The sequence below is a fragment of the Lissotriton vulgaris genome, chromosome 6 (genome assembly GCF_964263255.1).
Source record: "Lissotriton vulgaris chromosome 6, aLisVul1.2, whole genome shotgun sequence".
In the NCBI taxonomy this organism is placed as follows: Eukaryota; Metazoa; Chordata; class Amphibia; order Caudata; family Salamandridae; genus Lissotriton; species Lissotriton vulgaris.
Genome location: NC_141694.1, coordinates 1,064,687,320 through 1,064,702,230, shown reverse-complemented (window position 1 = coordinate 1,064,702,230; position 14,911 = coordinate 1,064,687,320). Strand labels below are relative to the sequence as shown.

At 43.3% G+C, this 14,911-nt stretch overlaps 1 protein-coding gene across 2 annotated transcripts in view; it reads left to right on the top strand.

Annotated features, from left to right (window-relative positions):
• FAM120B (family with sequence similarity 120 member B) overlaps positions 1-14,911 on the top strand; it is a 1,223,188-nt gene that overhangs the window by 557,398 nt on the left and 650,879 nt on the right. The window lies entirely within an intron of this gene.

The following is a 14,911-nucleotide window of genomic DNA, read 5'->3' as shown; positions in this document are numbered from 1 at the left end:
CAGGACTTTACGGTCCAACTCTCTCCTTCTCTTGGAAACTCCACGCTTCAAACGCTCACGGGCAGGCAGAAAAACCTTTGAGGTTTGTGCCTCCCAGCATTGGAACAAGCTCCCTCTGGCCCTACGCTCTTCCCAATCAGAAATCTTATTCCGTAAGTCACTGAAGACCCACCTGTTTTCCCTATAACATCCCCCTGTGCCCTCCACCCTCAAAGTTCTCAGCGCCGGGACGCCCCGTCGGGGTAGCTGTGCGCTCTATAAAATACACAAATAAATAAATAAAACCACCAAGACTTGAAACCTGTTAGCCACATGTTGTACGCGGATCTCCGTAGAACAGTAGATGTGTACCTCACTTGCCAACTTGTACCAAAAAGGCAATATACAGTTTAGTGAACAGATAATTGATCCAAAAAGACAGGGATAAAGTTACTAAATTTATTAAAAAGACAAACGCCCGATTCACAACGAATGAGGAATACTGCACAGTAAGGGTCTTGTGGCTATGATTTGCATAATCACAGTAAGGGCCTTGTGGATATGATTTGCATAGTGTTCTCCATTTTATTTGAATTCTCAAATCCTCCTGCACGGATCTGCAGGGGGCACAATCTGTAGACGCCCACTGACAGGTACAGGGTCACTATATTTCATGTGACATAGTGCAGAACCATTGCAACCAGTACTTTACCTAACCACTACATCGCATAGAAAGTCTAGAGTAAGTAGAGGTGGAGTTAGGAAAAGAAAAATATACTTATCTTGCAATATATTGGTAGGCAAAGTTTTAAAGTTTATGCTGATTGAACAATTAATTAAAATCATAGCAACATTATAGTATATATATATTGAATAGTACAAGAATATAAAAGGACTGAGACATACCAGTTATCGAAAATATCACAAACAAAGAGAAGTAAACATTATAACATATTAAAAATATGAAAAACACTCATTGATACTAGCAGCAGCAAGGTGTTACGGACAGCCAAAAACAACTGCAAAAAATGTGAAAGTGCGTATCCGAGGCTACATATGCCATAGTTAAAGTGCAATAGGAAAACAATACCAATTATCCATAGGGTCAACAGACTACCAAGGAACTGGTTAGCAGTGTAGTAGTTGTGACATTTTTGTAGTTCAATATTGTCCTCCTCGATTTAGTGACATACAACCAACAAGAACCGTGTACCAATCTTTTGTCTTTGCATGGGTACAAATGATAACTGTATTGTAGCTATTCTCTGCAAGTTGTAGGTAAATAAGTAAATCTGAGTAGGAGGCTTAAAGAATGGGAGCTCTTTAGCGACTGTGAAGGCACTTTAATTCTCTTTTTCTGTAATATTTTCTTAACCACATGGCTGCTAGGCGTTTTCCCGTCCTGCGCTAAAAAATATAAAACACCATAAATCATGACGAGCTGGCCTTGTCATCCGCGCACGGCAGGTAAGCGCCATGACGAGCCCAGCTCGTCATTAGCTTCGAAGGGGTTAAGCTCTTCGAAGAACATCTTGCAACAAATAGCTCATCAGATAAAGTGTGCCGTTTTCAGTGTGTGACAGAAGCCTTCAAAACCCTTTTTATATAAGAAGAGCAATGCTTTAATAAGCCTCCCTTTATATGCCTTATGGAGTTGCGGTGGTTGGAAACCTGTGCCTAGGAAGAGTCCCTCTAAAGATTTAATCAGATAAATGCTATTGGTATTTTGACGAAGGCTTTCATGTTTTGCTGTGTTAAATGTAATTGATTAGTATCATTGATCGTTTAGAAAGAAGCTCGGCTTTGTTCAGTGGTGAAAAATGCATGGAATCTCTTTGAAGGCAGAGAGGAAATATTTGTCAATGATTACCACGAGAATCCACTCACTTTCTTACTGCTTAATAAGTGGGATTGACTGAAGGAGAACATCCTCAGGCATCTAAACCACACGAACTATATATTGCTTCTGGACACTTGCACAGTGTATAGATTAGTTTATTTTACATGTTTATGTAGAGTAGCTTGACATTACAACAGGTGTCAGTCCATTTGACCGAGACCAACAGCTGAGACGTTGCATCTTTGTAGGTAGAACGATAAATTAAATATATAAACAGAAGGACAGGACTGATTTAAATCAGTACTTCAGGTTTTTACACCAGTCTTCGTATGCCTAGAGGCAGCAAAAAGAAGAAAAAAAAGCGACAGAAGAAACGGAACAGTCACAAAGTGCCTCCTCAAAGTGCCCTAGATGTAGACTGTCAGAGCTACCATATGGTGTGGGAATGCCCTGTGGTCTCTTAGACTTGAGCCGGGGTGTTGGAGGTGATCTCAGAACTTGTAGTGAGAAATCTGAATCCTTAACATCAGTTGGAACTGAAGCCTCAAACGAAACAAGCATTTACAATGCAATGGTCTTGGCATTGTTAAAGTTAGAGATATTGGCATTGCTCATGACATTTTTATTAATGTTTTGGTTTTTAAAACATAAATAAATGGCATTGTCATTTACAATGCCAATAGCTTAATCGCTCGCAAATGCAAGACCTATTGCATTTGCACCCACACACACACACACACACACACACACACACACACACACCCACACACACACAGAGCCACACACACACAGAGACACACACACACACACAGAGCCACCCACACAGAGTCATCACATAGAGCCACCCACACACACAGCCACCTACACACACACACACAGAGCCACCCACACACACAGAGCCACCCACGCACACAGAGCCACCCACACACACAGAGCCACCCACACACACAGAGCCACCCACACATAGAGCCACCCACACACACAGCCACCTACACACACACACAGAGCCACCCAAACACACAGAGCCACCCACACATAGAGCCACCAACAAAAAAAGCTACACACACAGAGCCACACACACACAGCCACAGACAGAGCCATAATATTCGCACATCCAAAGAAGGAAATTCAGTTTTGGAGCGATGGTTAGAGATAGTGAAAGCAAGCTTTTGTTCTGTCCATGACAACTCACCGCAGGCAACAGTACTTTTTTTAACTGGAAAACATGTTTGTATGAAATTTTGTAGACTCACAGTATCAAGTATTTTACTTTTTCAAGGTGCTCAGCATCTTGTCTTGTGATAGATGTACTGGCGAATGAATGAATGTGTGTTAAAATGTCTAATGGCAGCAGTTTACATATGGCGGTTTCTGCCACAGAATCGTCAATGCAGCAGCGCTGGGTTACCTCTTACACCCTCGACCATTAGGTTTTGCAGCCACCTGTCTGCACGAGCTGTGTAAGCACAAATGATGAAGGAACCTCCCTGCAGCCACTCCTCTGCTCGGATGACCCCCAGAGCATAACAGGCAGATCACTGTGCATTGGTGGCCGGCGCAGCTGTTCTCTTGGCCTAGTCCAGGCCTCCACCGTGATTAAGAGGCCACCTGCGTCACAACCAGGCCCTCGTGAGGAAAAGTGCAGGTACTCAATGGGAGCAAATGAAAAAGTGCCGGTACTCAGTTCCCGTGAGTACAGGCCCATTTAAAGAACCAATACCAAGGAATCCCTGGAGGTCCCACCGTGTCCTCCTCATCCCCTCTGCACCCTGCATTGCCATTCTCTGCCGCTTGCGCACATTTCTGTTTCTCTGTCCGCCTCCTTCACTAACCCACCCCCAGTCCAGCTCCCCTTTGCCTACAACAGGTGATCCTAGAATGTCTGGTGCTAACGGGCGGTGCTTTATTTTGGAACTAGTCACAACTGCAACACCGCAACAGACCCAAAGCGGCAACATAAGGAAAGACAAATAGATATCCACTCGCCATCTATTTGTCCACAGTGACTTTAGAAAACCTGGAAATCGCGGCTTCGCCGCCCAAACTGCTTGAGCTCAGTCAGACACGCTCCATCTTCCATAACGTTTTCTTTCTCACCTATGCCCACGAGAGTCCCCTCCCCCCTGCCAGGCCAAAACCCTAGCGGTAGCAACCACCTTGCTTAATTGTATTTAATGTACCCCCATTTTTTGCTCCATAATAATCCGGACCAAAAAACGCACCTTCCAGCTATCTCACCTTAAAATTAACCTCTTATCGCCGCCCAAATTCACCCACCCCTCCAATAGGTATAAGTCAGCGCCCTGCCTGCCTCAATATTTCCACATGCTGAGAGAGAGAACCCTTGGAAATCCACACCCCGTCCCTGCGTGTCCAAACCTGTGTGATCCTGAGCAGATCTCATCATTATGTCACACCTCTCCGGGCCGTTCTATAGTGTAATGTATTCTTCTCAGGGCTTTCCACTCGTCAAAGAAATCCCGTTTTCATTCATATTGCATTCCGTGCAGCGCATACCAGGCAGCCTTTCAAGGCGCCTCCTCAAGCTGTGTCCTGGGTACAATCTCCTGATGAGCGAAGTCAAGGTAGTACTTTCAATTAAACATTTAAAAGACTAGGAGGGGAGCCTTTTCATGTTATTGGGTGTATTAAACACCTATATTGAACGGCAGAAGCGGTAAAACACCAGCCAGGCGGCTTTTATGCTAACACACATTTAGTTTACCTGTGTTCCCAGCCGTACCCTTAATTACATCGACTACGCCTCTTTGACAGCCCAATCCCCGTTTTTACTGTACCGTCCATGCTCCCTTCACATCTCTAGCATTGTACAATGTTAGTTTTACTATTTGGACGAGCAAAACCCTTTCGTGGGCCATTTTCTTTCTAGTTAAAGTAACCATGTTGCGTTTTGTGAAACGTCATTTTATATGCCCTTGAATTGTGTATAATTATGCAATAGCGCTCTATAGGTACATTTCGTCCACAGTTATGCCACCATTACACCGATTGGTGCCTCGTTGTTGAGGGTGCTTTACCGGTTTGTGTCTTCCCCAGTCATTTAGTTCGCCATTAACCAATGCATGCCCGTGGTTGCAACGGAAATAAACTCCCAGTCACAACATCAACACGTGTGGTTGTTTTGGGGGGATGGGGGTGGGTGAGCCCTGCTGCTCTCCATTCTCATGATGGCCGCGGGCAGCCCTTCAGACGAGCACTGCCATCCCCTAATCAAAACAAGCCGAGGCAGCATGGCCGCTGGAGAGGGAGTGAGGGGTGGGGGCCCGGGGGAGTATCAGAGCGCGACCGAGGAGAGCTGCAGCAGAGGGGGGGGGGAGGGGGGGGGGAGTTGAGGTTCCGTGAATTCTGAACCCGTTTCATAAAGGTCATGGTTTCGTTACCAATTTGATAGTAGCGGACCGTAACTAGTGAGTGCAGCAAGTACAAGTGATTTCGCCATGTTAGACCGATGGCTTCACTACGTATTTAGGGATTCCGTTCCGAACCCTCGGGTTCCATTTTGTGTACGGCAGCCATTTTGTGGTTGCCCTCACATAGGCCGATGACTACGGCCGAACGAGTCTTCGGTACACGTACACTTTAGCTGACTCCTAGGTGACCTGAGCGAACTGACCCCGTTGCCTGAAGCTAACCCTGTGAAGCCAGTTCCTTGTCCGGTAGTTGATCGAGATAGAGATCAAAGAACAGGACATTGTTGAGTTTATTGCACATGCACACACCCTTTATCTTGTTTCACATCTGTTTCTGTTCCTTCTTTTATGGTCTATTTATGGTTTGGGTTGTGGTCTTTTATTATGGGTTTGTCCGGCCTGTCCGAGCAAGAATGTTGGGTTCTCCCGTGTAATTGATGGTGGGCTGGACAACTGAAAAGTGGGTTTGTCGTCATGGGATACCTTTTGCAATGTTACTTGTGATTGGATAGTTCGTAAATAATGGGTGTTTGTCAGGAATGTGATTTTTAGCATAAAAGACGATGTCTCGCAATACGAAAATTGAGCAGTTTCTGACGAACCTACTTGTGTCGTACTTCGTAGAACTTCTGTTCCTGGTTGCAGTCAATAAATTTGATCTTTGACGTCACCGTGAAGTATCCCGTGTCTCTGTATTCTAAGACAGGTGGACTCGAAGACTTTGGGCGTGCCCCTTAAGCCGCTGGGTTCTAAAACCTGGTTCTTCAATGTCGAGAGCGCGACGGAGGAGGGCAGACACGGACAGCGGGAGGGGGCCAGGATACAACCACCCGTGACCGGGACGGGGGGGTCTTCAGAGGGGACCGGAAGCGGCAACACTAGGACAAGGGGTAGACCTACAAAGTAAACAACAAAAAAACGGAAGACGGAGACAAGCCACGGACGACGGTACACGGAGACGACAGGTAGACGTACAAAGTAAATAAAAAAAAAATTACAAAATGCTGCTTACCTGCTCGCAAATAGATAAATCCATACCGGCAACAGAAATCGCGCAACCCACCCCTGCAACAGACACGTTAGGAATGACAAAAACATGCCTATAAAAAAAAATAATCGCCCAGCGCTGCATGGCGGAAAAAGGGGCGGAGCTTAAAAAACACAGAAACGCCCACTAATCTGCTCCAAGAATGATTGACACATCTCTCTTCCAATGGCTAGCCTCCATTTATGGAGCTAGCCAATGGAAGAGAGAGGCGGGTTCAAGCCCCAGTACTGGAGATCAAAAAATCTCGGCTGCGCGACACTGCTGCACAGTGTACGCTAGGCCGAGACCTGAAAAGAATAAACATTAGGGTAGATTCATGGAACTGGAAATCACCTGCGGCCCCAGATAGTAATTGTTCGCTCAGAGATTTGAAAAAGTGGGTAATCTCAGGCAGGCATGCTTCATTTGCTTCGTAAACTCTGGGGGAAACGTTTCAACTGTTGAGTGTGGCATGCATATTTGGGTAAAGTTTAAAGCCAGATCTGATGACAGACTGCCTTGAGGTAATGGAATATGTATGGGGTGCGATTTTTAAATTGAGGCCGTTGTTGTGCTGTGTTATGAACTCCTAACAGAGGAATGTCTGGAGGTGGTGAGAGCCTTGATTACTGGAAGTAATATGGCCCATGTGGTTGATTTACCTACATTCAAGCAACGATAATAAGCAGGCTTAATCATAGTAAGACAGAGATTGGGCAACTCATAAGTCAATTCCCTGTACCCGTTGTAAATCTTGCTTTTGTTTGTTTACAACATTTTTAGGTTTGTTAAATAATGCCAGGATATCAATAATAAAACCCTTTTGTAAATTGCTTGCTTTGTATGCGAGAGCTGCAGAAGCGTACTCGGTTCTATATTATTCCTGCATATATGTACACATTGATAAGTATTCAGGTGAAAAATTAGTAAGGAAATATTGGAACAAAACAGATTGCTGGCAAGGACATCGCCTATACATCATCAGTAGAGCCTAGTTCGCCAACACAAGGCAGAGCCCTAATATGTATTGTATTCCACATATTCCACAGACAGTTTTAATATTGGTCACATGATAAATTCCCTTCAAGAGAACACGCTGGCGCCTAGCTAAGCTCATTAGATCAGTCGATGGACTCAATGAGTAACAAAGATGTAAACATTTTGGCTGAACAACCTGGCTTTTAAACGTTCATTCCTTTGTACCAGGATACATTGCATCCCAGTTGCCAGTTTTTTTTAAATATGGGCAGCGAGAGTGGTTTGTAGTTCATTAGCTTTTGGCAGGCAGATTGGATTTTGTTCACTCTGCCAGCAGGACAATCTACCTTGCATGAACTTAAATGGCAACATTTGGTGAAGAACTTTGAATAAAAAACATACATGCTCAACTCATACACTGATCTCTTGGCCAGCAAAGATTACATCTATACATGCTCTCATCACAGTTACATTAACAACAAAGAATGTTCCATGAAACTTCATAATTAACCTGTAGCCTTCCCTTGGAAACAAGGGAGACTGCATTTTCTTCGCCTGCTGGAGTCTGTAACATAGTCCATGAGGTAAAAATCATTCTAGCTATGAACAACCCAAGCTGGGTTCCCAGTAGCCAGTCGAGACTCAAGCTACCTTCGGAACTCCATTCTCCCGCTCCCTAATCTTTCAAGCAACCTTAGGAACTCCATTCTCCCGCTCCCTAATCTTTCAAGCAACCTTAGGAACTCCATTCTCCCGCACCCTAATCTTTCAAGCAACCTTAAGAACTCCATTCTCCCGCTCCCTAATCTTTCAAGCAACCTTAAGAACTCCATTCTCCCGCTCCCTAATCTTTCAAGTAACCTTAGGTACTCCATTCTCCCGCTCCCTAATCTTTCCAACTGTAGCTGCTACTCACATTTGATGGCTACATGTTGAGGTGGGTGAAGGTGCCATGGATTTGCATATGGGGTGCAGGATGTTTCCTTTGATTGGCTTTATGGTGTAAACACTTCTCACTCCAGGTAATAGAAAAAGTGTTTACTGTAGCTGAGGAACACTAGTGGACCCTCCTCACTCCAGAATGCCCTGCCTCCATCTGTTCTGCAACATACCTTACAATCAAATGAATACATTCCAGTTTATTCCTATTATTCTTTGTAAGCAACACAACACCCCCCCCCTCATGACATACAAAAAAAATGTGAACAACAGTAAAGTTATAAATAATTTCCTAAGAGCCAAACTATATAGGAAAGGAATTTGCTTGACTGTTGTGCCCATACCTATTAAAAGGCTTCTAGCTTACACTGCAGTTTTTAGTGCTTCTCACCCGGAAGGGAAACCTTGAAGCTATGATTTTGGGCGGCCACCCTTGCCGCTGAGAGTGAACCACCCCTTGTCGGAGGGGGCCAGGGGGGCCGGTAGACACCGATCCCCATTTGGAACAGCAGTGCAGGATTGAGAATGTGACATTCAAGCGGAGGCCCATCTGAGGGCTTGTAATACTTACCCGCAGGACAGTGCCGATATTGGTTCTGGGACTGCAACTCCCATAAACCTAAGCACTGTCTCATCCAGAGCAGCCCATCTTGGATGTGTAATCAATGGTGAAAAGGAAGGGGCGTCACCAGAATGAGCTCACTGAACAACTGCAGCCTCTGAAAAAGGAGTCATACGACTCGGTAACGCGTCAGGTGTTTAACGGTTGGGACAGCTGCGAAAGGAATCTGCTTGACTGTTATGCCTATTAAAAGGCTTCTAGCTTACACTTCTGTTTTGAGTACTTCTCACCCGAAAGGGAAACCTTGGAGCTATGATATATATATATATATATATATATATGTCCAAAGCTTCCTTTCCCAGTTAGAAAAAGATGAGGGGACGCGGCAGGGCTTCACGGGATTCTTCTATTGTGTACGGCATGACGCGTTTCGGCAGTAGCCTCATCAGATGCCTCCGTTGTTGTACTCCCAAGGTTGTCTTTTCTTGTTTTATTCGTTATGCCCCTTCTCTGAAGTAGTGAGGGGCTCACCTACACCGCATCTCGTACCTGAGCGCTCCTTCCAGTTCATGGTTAAGGACTGCATGCTCCAGCATGCATTTGGATCTCAGCATGGAGGAGTGCTCACTACACAGCTGGAGTGTTTTCTATTCTCAAGGTGAGAGGCTGAGTTTGGAGGGCCGTCGGCTTGGGATAGTATATATTATGCTTCCTGCGTACCCAAACCGGAGGAACTCGCAAACGGGTGCATGTAGTGGCGGTACCATCCACTTAATATGAAGCTCAAATCCCAACAATAAGTAAGGAATCAGCACTCACGGGATGTAGTCCACTGGTTTCTTTTTATTCAGCCAAACAGACGCGTTTCGGTGTGCAGCCTTCCTCTGTGTTAACACACCGGAAATTCGCCATTTTTAAAGTCATGTACTTGCGCGTTGCCACAAACAAAGGACCACAATGCTGACGAAATCGTCAGTGCCATGTTTGAACAAAAGTTCATAGCATATATAATGTTAAATCATCAGAATATTCTACTACCATTGTGCTCACAGGGTGTTTTACAGACGTTTTAACAAATTGCAATCGGCAATCATTATTTACACTTGCATTCGCGCTTTACTCTCAATATCAATAACCATGCACACTGTGCACCCTGTCTGAGACAAGTTAATCACATAATTCCTGCCATAGCTCTCCGACTATGAGCTAGATGTAGGTAATCCCAATTTACCTATTCTTAAATACAGAATTTTACCGATTCGGTATTTAAGAATAGGTAAATGGGATGTAGATACATTTTCGGTAAAAATTACCGAATCGGTAAGATTCGGTAATTGCCATTCATTCCTATGGGCCTGGAGGCCCATAGGAATGAATGACAATTACCGAATCGGTAAATACCGATTCGGCAAAAGGGGGAACATATTCAAGGGTGGCAGGGTGTCACTTTGACGCCCTGTTGCACCCCTGAATAGTGCATGGGTGCACATGTGGCACACATACATGCCTTAAGGGCATGTATGTATGCCACATCGCACTGTTGGAAAAGCAAAAAAAATGCTTTTTCAAAGGTTTTCATTATTTACCACCAACTTGCAGTTGGTGGTAAATAACGAATCCTTAACTGAGGAATACACTAACTTGAGTGCTCCCTACATCCTGGATTCGGTAATTTACTGAATCAGTATGTTAATAATTCGGTATTTTACTGAATCCTTAAATTACCGATTCAGTAAAATACCGAATACTACAAAAATGCCACCTACATCTAAAAAGCCCAATACCGGTCGGTAACGGCCAAAATGTAGTAATTTCTGCCGTTACCGACCGGTATTGGGCGACCTACATCTGGCCCTTAATTTTTCACAAATATTATTGAAATTCAATGCTTTTCATGCAATACATATCGCTACACTTTGTGAGGCGTCTCCTTCTTCCACGCATGCGCATATGTAACCAATTGCAACTAAAGGCATGTTTCTTAGTATAAATCGGCAAAGTATCAATGACATTTTGTAACTTGCCGAATGATAATCCAATACATTCTTAAAATGTACTGAATGCCACAATCTAGCCGTATATCAGCTTTATCGTCACTTTCCAGTATGAAATACTTTTAGCAGCGCATGACTATTAAACCCCTTGTGTCACAATTGTTTCTCCAGCCGTGGGTCGGCCCCGGTCCTCTGCAGGCAATTATTTAGATACATGTTTCTCAGCATGGCTGATTATCATAATACAACATATTACAGTTATTCACACAATAATTAGTTTGGCTGAATAAAAAGAAAACAGTGGACTACTGCCCGTGAGTGCTGATTGCTTACCTATTGTTGAGGTTTGACCTTGATATCTATCTATCTATATTTCTATCTATCTATCTATCTATCTATCTATCTATCTATCTATCTATCTATCTATCTATCTATCTATCTATCTCTCTATATTATATATATATATATATATATATATATATATATATATATCTATATATATATATATATATATATATCACAGTTTAAAACCAGTTCCTGCTGGGATCCTAGGCCCGTAGTCAGGTGGTGTGCTAAGCCGGTGGAACAAACCAGGACATAATACGACACAATGAACCAGTCGTTAGGCATTTCGACTGTCTAATCAAGACAGTTTTACTGTCGAAACGTGTAATGACTGGTTAGTAAATCTGCACTAAGCAACATCTCCTGAGTGTGTGCTTCATTGGACTTCATTGTGTGATATATATATATATATATATATATCAGCAAAGTCTTCAGACCTCCACAGTGCAGCGGCGAAAGAAGAGACAGACCCCACGCTCTCCAGGCAAGATGTTATTTATTCCTTGTGCCTTCCAAAATGCAACGTTTCGACTACTAGCGTAGTCTTGTTCACACCTATACATATATATATAGTGGCGGCACTGGCGAAATAAAAATATTTGCACTTTAAAATTGGGTCCACGCTCGTCTGTTCGTGAGCAGAAGAAGTGAAGGCGAGTTTTGGAGTGATTGAGATATATATATATATATATATATATATATATATATATATATATATATATATATATATATATATATATATACATATTCACTGAAAAAACATAGGTTTCACACCAGTTATAGTTAGAAATTAGCATTTAAAAAAACCTATTAAATTCACTGAAAAAACCATAGGTTTCACACCAGTTATAGTTAGCTGGAAATTTTACTGACATAAAACCATTGAAATTCCCACGTTATAGTTAGTTGGACTCACTATAACTTGCGCGCCTGCAATGCACTGCTGATGACGTCACATATTACATCACTCATGACATGGTCAGTGACATCACTCATGACATCACTGATGACACCATCCTTGTGACAGACTGACAGACCTCCTTTGGGTGTAATGTAACCCTTGAAACACATATTCAAAAATAGAAACTAAAATTTTCAAAACAATTGAGATACCCATACCAGTTACAACAACCAATTCAGTAATTCCACCATCTATATACACATCCTCTCATTCAGCAACAGTTCTATATAGTCACTCATACATATACTCACTCATCATATGTAGTGATACACATATACATCCTGTTACACACCGACAGTCATCCAAAAGTTACTCACACACATACTCACACATGCAAATAAACTATTGAACATCCATTTATTTGCATATACAGCTATACACATACTAGTACATTACTTCTAAGGAAACTTACACATACTTACTCTCTTAAACAATCACTTATAGAAACACATACTTATTTAAACAGGAACTCTTTCAATCTCTCACTCTCACATATACTCACTTATATACATCAATATTCACATATACTAGATTAAAACATATGTAGTTACTCATAAAAACACTAGTGAGGCAGGCATTCACTCACTAACACACACATATTCACACTCATCCACCCATACAGTCCTGCACATGCGCTGTCTTAAAAACACATACAAACAGTGAGTCAGTCACCAACCCATGCAGCCACTTATACACAAAGTGAAACACTGATACATATATTTAAAATATTTAAAAATTACTCGCTAATATATGTATTCACTAAGATACACTTTATAAGCCAGTTAACCAATCAATATTTTATTAAAAATAAACATCCATTTACACACTTATTTAAACATTTATTCGTCCATCGACCTTTACAAATACATATATAAAACATATTGATATTTCAGAAAGACACACATTCACTGGATGGTGTCATGAGTGTTTTTTTCAGTGAATTTCAAAATGTTGTTAATAGCAAATGTCTATAGCTATGAAATGTAATGTTTTTGAAAATGAATGAATCCTATATTATATTTGTATTTAAAACAATTTTTTTAATGTATATATATATATATTTTTTTACCCTGGAGCGCTCCCGGGGCGCGCCCCGGTGAGCGCCCCGGAAAGCGTAGTCTTTTGAAGCGCCCCAGGGCGCGCTCCGGAGAGCGCCCCGTTAGCGCTATTGCCGCGAACGAAAAAACATCATGTTGACGTATCGCGTAGCCGCATCCACGTGATACGCACAGCGTAAGCGCACCCGGAAGCACTCGAGCGAATACGATCGCGCAACGTAAACATCCGATGCGCTTACGCGACGCGACCCGGGGCGCGTCGCGTAAGTGCGTCGGGTCATGTGACCTGAAAATAACACTTTTAATTGGTGCAGAACAGTTTTGGTTTCATAAGGATGAAATCCCTAGTCTTGTGACCTGAAAATAACACTTCTCATTGATTCAGGACATCTTTTTTTCTCCAAATGATGAAAGACCCCACCTTTTTTCCTTATTCTGACTTTGTCCTTTGACTGAGGAAGACCTGTTTTGAAATCTTTGAGGTATATTTTGTACTTTGAAATGGCTACAGTAGCAGCTGAGGTACTGGGTTTTCGCGGAACCAATACTAATACAAAAACCCAGCGGTGTCAGGGCAACACCCAAAGACCCCGGATTCCCCTGTCTTGGCAAACAGAGACACGGGATACTTCTCGATGACGTCAAAGACCAAAGTTTAATGGTTGCAACCAGGGACCGAGGTCTACGAAGTACACACGGGTAGTTCGCTAGAGACTGCACCACCTCAATGAACGAAACTCGGTCTTTTATGCCGAAAATTACGCTTCTGGCAACATCACAATTTACATTCGGTGCATACAAAACTAACCAATGAGCAAGTAGCATTTCAAAAAGTAGCGAATCACGACAATCAAAGTTAATCCCACTTTCCGTTGTCCAGCCCACCACAAACGATCGCACATATGTCAGTTTCCTGTTCGATCGGACCGGACAAACCCATCATAAAACCTTCAACCCAGATCGATGAACATGTCGTAAAGGAAAGGCAGAAACAGATGGAAAGGAGATAGAGGAGTGGGAACGGTGGGCCATAAAATCGGACCACGTCCTGCTCTTTGATCTTTATCAGTGCAGCTGCTAACCAAGGAACTGGCTCAGCAGGATTCGCCCCAGGCGAGGAGTCAGTTTGGCCAGGTCAATCAGAAGTCAGCTAAGGCGTACGTGTCAAGGACTCGTTCGGCCAAAATCATAGGGCCTATGTTAGGGCAACCATACAAGATGGCTGCCGTTTTACAAAATGGAACCCGAGGGTTCAAACTAAATCCTCAAATGCAGAGTGTTTTCCTATATCTATTCATACGAAAACACTCAGACACGTTAGACTCGTCATTTGCGGTCTGCCGACATCAAGATCGTCCATTTCCGACAATCTTTATAAATCGGGTTTCCAAACCATCGAACCCAATTCGGAACCACGGAACCACACAGCATCAGCTGGAGCATCTGCACCACCACCACCACCACCACCACCACCACCACCACCACCACCACAACATCACATTGGTGGTCAAGAAGAAGAGGAGGAGGAAGAGGAGGAGGGGGTCTACTCTGCCCCCTTATGGTCATTTCCTCCTTTGTTTTTCCCACCTCTTGTGTCTCGATCCTACCGAGACACAAGATGGCGGCCGCTCCGGACTGTTTCGAATGTTTACAGACACCCAAGAGCCAATCAGCTTTCCGTGCGCACCTCGCGTGGCGCGCCCAGAGCGCTCCCCGGTGCGCGTACCGGGGCGCTGCCATAGATATATATATTTTTTTGAACCTAAATTACTCAAAAACCACTGGAGCACATATCTT